General features: G+C 48.4%; 1 pseudogene; it reads right to left on the bottom strand.

The window, feature by feature from the left end:
• Positions 1-2,563: 2,563 nt before the first annotated feature.
• On the bottom strand, positions 2,564-3,192 carry LOC136648612 (large ribosomal subunit protein eL13 pseudogene; annotated as a pseudogene).
• Positions 3,193-7,519: the final 4,327 nt, after the last annotated feature.

Here is a 7,519-nt window from a genome sequence, read left to right as displayed (position 1 = left end):
ATTGAAAACCTGATGGGGAAGCCCAGACGGGCAGAACATTTTGCCACAGTGAGCATCTTAAAATCGGAGGCTTCAGGCTTGCAATAGACCACAATAAGATCATCAAACTTGCAGTAGACCAGTGTTCTTCAACCTGTGGGTTGTGACTCTAGTGGAGTTTTGAAGCCTCATTTTGGGGGTCACAGCAAACTTTCAAAGCCTGTGCTCAATCCAGTCCAATAATGGTACTGCTTTATCAAACAGAGTTCTTGACATAATCCTGCACAGCTTCTTCTTGGTGTCTTGCCCTGCAGCTCCTAAGGTTGCTACCTCACAGGGCTGTTGTGAAGATGCAAGAGGTAGGGGGAAATGGGACAGGCAGGGAATGGGAAAAGATCAAGTCCTAGGAGAGGGCGGGATTGGTGGTGGGTCCCCAGTCTCACACTTCAGTGAGTGATTGGGGTCGCAGTGCGAAAAAGGTTGAAGACCACTGCAGTAGACATAGACCAGAGAGGCGTGGCCAGTTTTCAGCTCACTTGCTGTCATGCAAAAGAGATCCCAAATCCTCCTGTTTGGTAGCATTACTGTGGCCAGTTTCTTTAGCAACTGGACTTGTTGGATTAGCACTTGGCCTCCATCAAACAACACTGACGTAGTAGGATTTCTTCTAAATAATTTTACTATAAACTTTACAACATATATTCTGCAGGAGCTTTGCTCATCATTGGGACTTTCCAGATGGTCTTCAGGGAATGCTTCTCATGTACCTCCACCCTCCCCAAGAATCTGCTCAGCCGCTCTTTTTCCTCAGAGCAACTGTCTCTTACACCCTACATTCTTTTCCAGCTGCCTCTTTTAGCTGCTCTTTCTGAACATCCCGGCTACCTTTCCAGTTGCTTTTCCCCGGCTGCCATTCCACCACACAAAATTATTCTTTTCTAGATTGTCTCCCTGTTCCTCTCACCCAGTGGTTCTCGAACTTTTCCGGCCCGCAGCTCCCCTGATCCTTGTGGCCATTGGCCGCAGCTTCCCCTTACATCACCTCATCTCAGTTACCCCCAAAATGGGGATGAAGGTGTTATAATTATTACACTAGAAACAAAACAGCTGCCAGCACTCTGAGGCTGCAGTCCTAACCACACTTACCTGAGAGTAAGCCCCATTGAACACAATGGGACTTACTTCTGAGTAGACCTGGTTAGGATTGTGCCCTGAGTTTGCTAGCAGCACACCTGGAGGGTCCTGGAAAGGGGGGAGAGAAGTGATGAATTTGCTGGGGGAGGGGAAGACTTTGCTTTGTGTGTATCTGCTAATTGCAAACTGATGTGAAACTGAGACCCAGAGGCTGTTTGGCTGCAATCCTAACCTCACTTTCCTGGGCGTAAGTCCCAATGAACACAATAGGACTTACTTCTGAGTAGACCTAGCTAGGCTTGTGCCTTTTGTCTTATAATAGCAGCCAACATTGGAAGCCCCCCACCAAAAGGAGGCAAGAGGAAAAAGGGGGATGATTGAAAAGGAAGGTATTTTTTAAAATCAATTTTTGGAGATGAAGCTTGACTAACCAAGAGCGGCTTTTTTTTCTTGTTTGAAGGGGGAGGAAATAGAGGAAGGTGAAGATCCTTGGTTAAGCTGACACAGACCTCACGCCTATGTAGGTCTACTCAGAACCCATTTGAGTCAAGGGGGCTTACTCGCAGGAAAGTGTGAATAGGATTGCAGCCACACAGATCAAGATTACAACTCACCCCAAAGTAGACGGGGGGCTGCTCACACACATACACCCCAACATGCAGGTGCCACCCCTTTCCCCCCAGGCAAGACGGAGGGATGCAGGCTGGAGCATTTGGACACCCCCCCCTCTAAGAGCAGGCTGGGCTCCCTCCTTCCCAAGCAGAGGAAAGCGCTGTGCTGCCTGTACTTACTCTTCCTTCAGTTTGAAGCCTGCCAGGAGTGCACCCTGTGCTGATGAGATGCGGCACCTCCGCTGCTGCCCAGTCAGCCTTCTCTCCACCTCCCCCCACCATGTTTCACACTGCCCCACCCACCACAGCCACAGAAAAGCAGCAAATAGGGAGGCAGCACGTGCAGCTGAGCTGAGTAGCTATGGCTACCACACGACGCCCCTGGGGGCCGGCCACGAGGGAGCCCCGATGCACAGATTGAATAGCTCAGCTTTCGCCCTTTACTCACTGCAACATCAAGGTTGTTCCCCACTGTCCCCTGCCACCCTAGTGGACAATGCAGAATGAACCTGCTTGCTTTGCTTTCGCCGTGCCCCTAGGCACAATTTGCCTTTCACAGTTTGTGTGTATGTGTGGCAGAAATTCCTGCTGAAATAATGGTGCAAGTGTAGGGACATCATCGAGGTAGAGGGAGGTGCTGCTCTAATGGGTAAATACTATAATGAGGGGCCTGGACAGGGGAAATGGACAGACACCAGAGACCACGTAAATGCTACAAATATAATTTATCATCAAATTAAACAGAAGAGGCAGTTCCAACAGTCTTAACTGCCTTCCCTAAACCTTCATAGAATCTCTCCCTGCGGTAGGTAACTAATCTTCCTTTTTATCACCTCTCCTCAACTGCCCTTTCCCCAACTCTTCCACTGCTCTTCAGCAACATCTCTCCTCAGCTGCTCTTTTTTCTCTGCTTCCTTGGCTCGCTTAGCCTGGATGCCAAAGAGCCAAGTGTTTGCCTGGGCCATGTGCAGCCCAGCAAAGGTCTTGAAGTTCTTCTCACCCTTAAACACAGGCCTCTCTCATGTAGACGTTCTTAATAGGCATAACAACTCCTGAGAGCTGATTGGCCATCTTGAGTTCTTCTGCCCAACTGTTCCCTTTCTTGTGAGCAGAAGGCTTCCGAGGAAAGAGGATGAGCTTTTACTGATATTCCTTCAGCTGCTGCACGTTGGCCTGCAAGGCTTCTGTAGCCCTGTTGCAGTGCCTGGGCTTCACCAAGGTGCCAATTGTCCAGGCAGAATTCTTGTTGATGCTGGCCATTCTCGGCTTCTCCAGGCTGAATCCTCGACTGGCATGGCCTTTTGTGAGATATCAGATAATTGGTTGGATGGGCCAGGGCGCAATTCACAAGGCTTTGCCTGTTGGGCCTTCCTCCTGTGGATCTTCCTGGTTCCTTCCTTGAACTACACGGCCACTTGTCTTTGTGGAAATGGGCTTTAAGAGCATGGCCATTACGGCTGAGCTCCATAGCTGCTTTCAGCCCTCCCAGAAAATGCCCAACTGGAAAATTCACTGACAGTAGTTGAGGGGAACAGTTGAGCGAGGGCAGCTGAGGAGAGAAGTTGCTGCAGAAAAGTCGAGAAGAGGTGGAGAAAAGGCAGTCGCTTGCTGAGCAGCAAGCTTACACAGTGTGTTGCTATATTTACTGTACTTAGCACAATTCTTCTGACTGGAGATGCCAGGGATTGAACCCAGGGCTATCTACATGCAAATTATGTGCTCCCATCTGGCTCACTGGCGTGCTTAGGGCAGGCCTCTCTTGAATCAACCTTCCAGACCACTTGTGAGACTCAAAACACTTCTCTGAGGAGCAACTTGGACCACAAATGTCATGGACAAATAACTTCTGGCCCTGCTTTTTAATTGTTTTGGTGCAGAGTTGCTGCCACCTGGCTCATTCCTACAACAGGGAGAAGAGCCTGCCTATGCCTCACCATGCATCATGTCCAAAGCTGCTGCCTCTTAAGATAAAGTACTGAGAACCTGGAACCAAGGAGAATTAACACACCACGACCAAAACAGTGTTGGCAGGACACAGCAGCTCCCACGAAAGAACTTGTGTTCCAGTGCACTTCAGCAATCTCTCTTTAATGAGTTGTGCTAGAGGTGACTCCAAAACATGTCATTGGTCTGGGGCTGCTTGCTTTTTTCATTCTGTAATGAAATGAGGGTATATGAGGATCCCTGAGCCAGATTGGGATGGGGGCAGGGGGCATTTAGCTGTAAGGCATGTTTGTGCACATGCAGCCCTAAAGTGCATTGCTGGTGCACACACTGTTTTCCCTGCAATAGACAAGTGCGTTTAAGATCAGGGGCCAAAAACATTCCTAGCCCTTATGAGTGTGTGGAAAAGTTGGTAAATGAGCAGGGAGCATTTGGTAAAATGGCCGGTGCCAGAGCAGGCTAATTTTGAATTTACAAGATTGCCAAGTGAGACCAGCATGCCCTGTAAGAATTGTGCCTGTTGTGCAGAGCCCTTTCATAGCTGCGCAGCAGTGGGATAGGCCCTCCAGACTTTGGACAATCGCATCACTATGTCATTGCTGCTTTCTGAGGAGCCAAGGTTCGAGCCGTGTGGAGCTCAGCTGCAAGGTGTGTGGCTGTGCCTCTTAGGAGAATTGGGCTAGATGGGTTAGACTAGAACCTCGGTGTTGATTCTGTGGTTCTTGCATGGCTGCTCTCAAGTGTTTCTTCTTGAGACCCACAGGAAAGACAGTTTTCATGGGAGGCATTGACGTGTAGTGCAGTTTGAGTATCACCCCCCTCTTTTCCAAGGATGGAGCTTCATTTGACTCTGCAAATGAACTTGTTGATCATTTGGAGGAGGTCTGGCTCAGTTGGTAGAGCTGCCACCTTGTATGCCTGAAGTTCTGAGGCTGCCAGTTCAAAACAACCGGAAGTACCCGAGCACTGAGGACACGCTGATATACTGATGAGCTGACCCTCGGTGGCAGAGAGGAGTCGCCCTCAAGTGGAGTGTGCGAGGTGAAGGGCCAGAGGGAGGCCAGACCGGGAGGGAATCCAGCTGGAATGAGGGGTTCTGTGAAAGACTAGAACTAGTCAATTGTAAAAATCCCTATGGGGGTTTGGAACAGCCTGCCTGTGTAAACCGCCTTGGATTAAAGTCTGAGGAGAAATCTGATGACCAAAGAAAGGTGGTATATAAATACCTGTATAAATAAATAGATAAAATCTCTCAGCTCTAATTTTTGGGAGGAGGATTTTATGTAGCTCCAGCCTCCTCTGCTGGTTGAGTACAGGAAGGGCAGCCTCTGACAATGGGACTGCTTCAAGAAAACAAGCTGTTGGACACTATGAGAACCCATCATCAAATTCAGAGGACTCTCATTTTATTTGGGGGTTTGGAGGGGCTTGTAGGCTGCCCACTGGGGAAGAAGGTCTTAGTTCTCTTTTCAGATGGCATCATCACAGGGGATTAACCCATTATTTGCAAGTGGAAGTAGGAAAGGGTGGCAGAATACTCTGCCAGACCACTAGGATTTTCCACTGTTGTACATGGCATCAGGCACAGGGCAGATGCTGCTTTTCCTGGCATGGAAATATGTGATGCAGGAAGCTTCACTAGACAGATTGTCTGCTTCTTCTCCTACACTGTTCAAGGAAGGCACGTGCAGTGGGTGGGGAGGCTTTGCCTCAACTCCCACTGCGCATCCCTGGTTCAAGGCACAGGAGCCTTGGCAGAAAAAGAAAGTGGCAACTGCATTAGGGACTTCAAAATTATGTCATTTTATATAATAGCTACAGATAAAACAATCTGAATTTACATCAAAGCAGGGTTCCTTCAGAAAACATGGGTAGTTTCCACCCCTTTAAGACAGGGGCAGAAATCTTTCCCCATCACTGCATGCCCCTTTCTTGCAAAGCACCTGCTGGTCTGCCTCTGCCATTTGTTTGCTAAGGGCACAAAGTGGAATTAGCCACTAGACACTCATTTTAGTCCCATGGGTTTTGCATGATTTAAGTGCATGCTTAATTCTCCCACTAAAATTAATAACACACAAGCACTTGGCTTCAGCTGACTTGTGCCACAGATTCTTCCTATAAACACAATGGCTCTTTGTGTGTTTATATATATTTTTTTTACATTTCTGTCTCATCTTCTCTCCAAGGAGCTCAGGGCACTGCACATAACTCCTCCCCTCTTTGATCCTCACTACGATCCTGCAAGGTGGGTTATGCTGAGTGACTGGCCCAAGGTCACCTGGTAAGCTTCAGGGATTTGAACCCAGGTTTTGCTGGTTCAAGCTCAGCACCCTAACCCAGAAATTTTCAACCAGTGTACCGTGGCACATTGGTGTCTTGCAAAAGGTCCGCAGGTGTGCTGCAGGAGTTTGGAGCACAGCAACTGGAAATTGCTGAAAAACTCTTCTGGGTTCTGTGGCTGTGTTTCTAGGGCAACTATAGGAAGAGGGACAGATAGTTTGTTACTACAAACAGTTGACATAGAAATAGAGCCACAGAAGCTGAAAGTGACATCACAAGAAAAGACCATAGAGGTTGATGTGCCACGTGAAGGAAAATGTTGAAAAGTGCTGCTGTAACCCCTACACTTTTCAAATTGCTTCTCTTCTTGTTGCTAATCTCCCATCTCTTCCTAAACGAGGGCGTGAGCTGTCTATTGCAGCACTAGGCACAAGGGGGCAGCAGCCAGCTGTATGATACTTTTCCAAGGCCTCTATCTATGGAACTGCAAGTTCCATTTTGAATTTTACATACATAAGTGCAGTTTGCAGCTGAATGCTTTTCTGCAGCTGCTCCTAATAACCTTTTTCCCTCCCAGACTCTACCATTGTCTTTCCATCAGCACCAGCCTGGGGGCTGCAAGCTCTGCGGGCCGGACTACCTGAAGGGAAAGAGCCTTGCTTGACCATGTTGGTGGTGCCTGTGGTCCATGTTGCCCTGGAAGTGGTTAGTGGCCTTTGCTGTCGTTAGCCAGGGCTTTGGCAGAAGAGGCATTGCCCATGGGATTTCCTTTTTAAAAATTTGATTAACTGTGGTATGGCTGCAGCCCCTCAAGGATTCCTGAGTTATGTTTTGTTGCCAAGTTCTTCTTTAAATAGTGATCACGCCTGGTTAAGATCCCCCTCTCACATATATTTGGAAGGGGGAAGAGAGAGAGAGAGAGAGCATGCATGTGCACGCAGATGGAACTGCAACTATGAGGACTGCTTAACCCATTTTTGTCTGGCCCTGTTGTGTATATGCAACGTTAGGCAGAAATGGCTTAACCAGTAAGCCTACAGGTGCTAAAAGGTGGAGGGGTTCAGCCAGGAAAGAAAGTTGGCCACACTAGGAAGAAATCTGGTCCACATCCAGAATCTTCTTGGGGGTTGATCCCTTTGTTTGACTAGTCCTGCTCCTTTGCCTTCAACAGCAGCCTGATCTGCAGAAAAGTTTCTAGGTGAAGTGTGTCCAAACCTGGAGGGACAAGGTTAGGAAATCCTTGCTGTTGAAGGACAGGGGTATGGTCAGTACAAAAGAGGGCCACTTCTCTCTACGATTCCTGCATGCCCACTGAAATACACTGGAAGCAGGAGAGCGAGGTGGGCTTTGTAGGCTTTCACTGCAGCACCACTCCACTGGGAATCATGGCCAATCTGCACCAAGGAAGGCTTTCAATTGAATACTGGTAGGTCAGGCTGTGTCTCACCTCTCTTTTTCTATCTCTGTGCTTAGAAGGGACCAGAACTAGTCCACTCTTCAGGGGCAATGTTAGATGATACAGGGAAGATACCTTTTTGCTTGAATCTGCACTGCATTCCCCAGAAACTGCT

Source organism: Tiliqua scincoides, chromosome 4 (assembly GCF_035046505.1).
Source record: "Tiliqua scincoides isolate rTilSci1 chromosome 4, rTilSci1.hap2, whole genome shotgun sequence".
Lineage (NCBI taxonomy): Eukaryota > Metazoa > Chordata > Lepidosauria > Squamata > Scincidae > Tiliqua > Tiliqua scincoides.
This window is presented reverse-complemented; position numbering and strand designations above follow the sequence as displayed.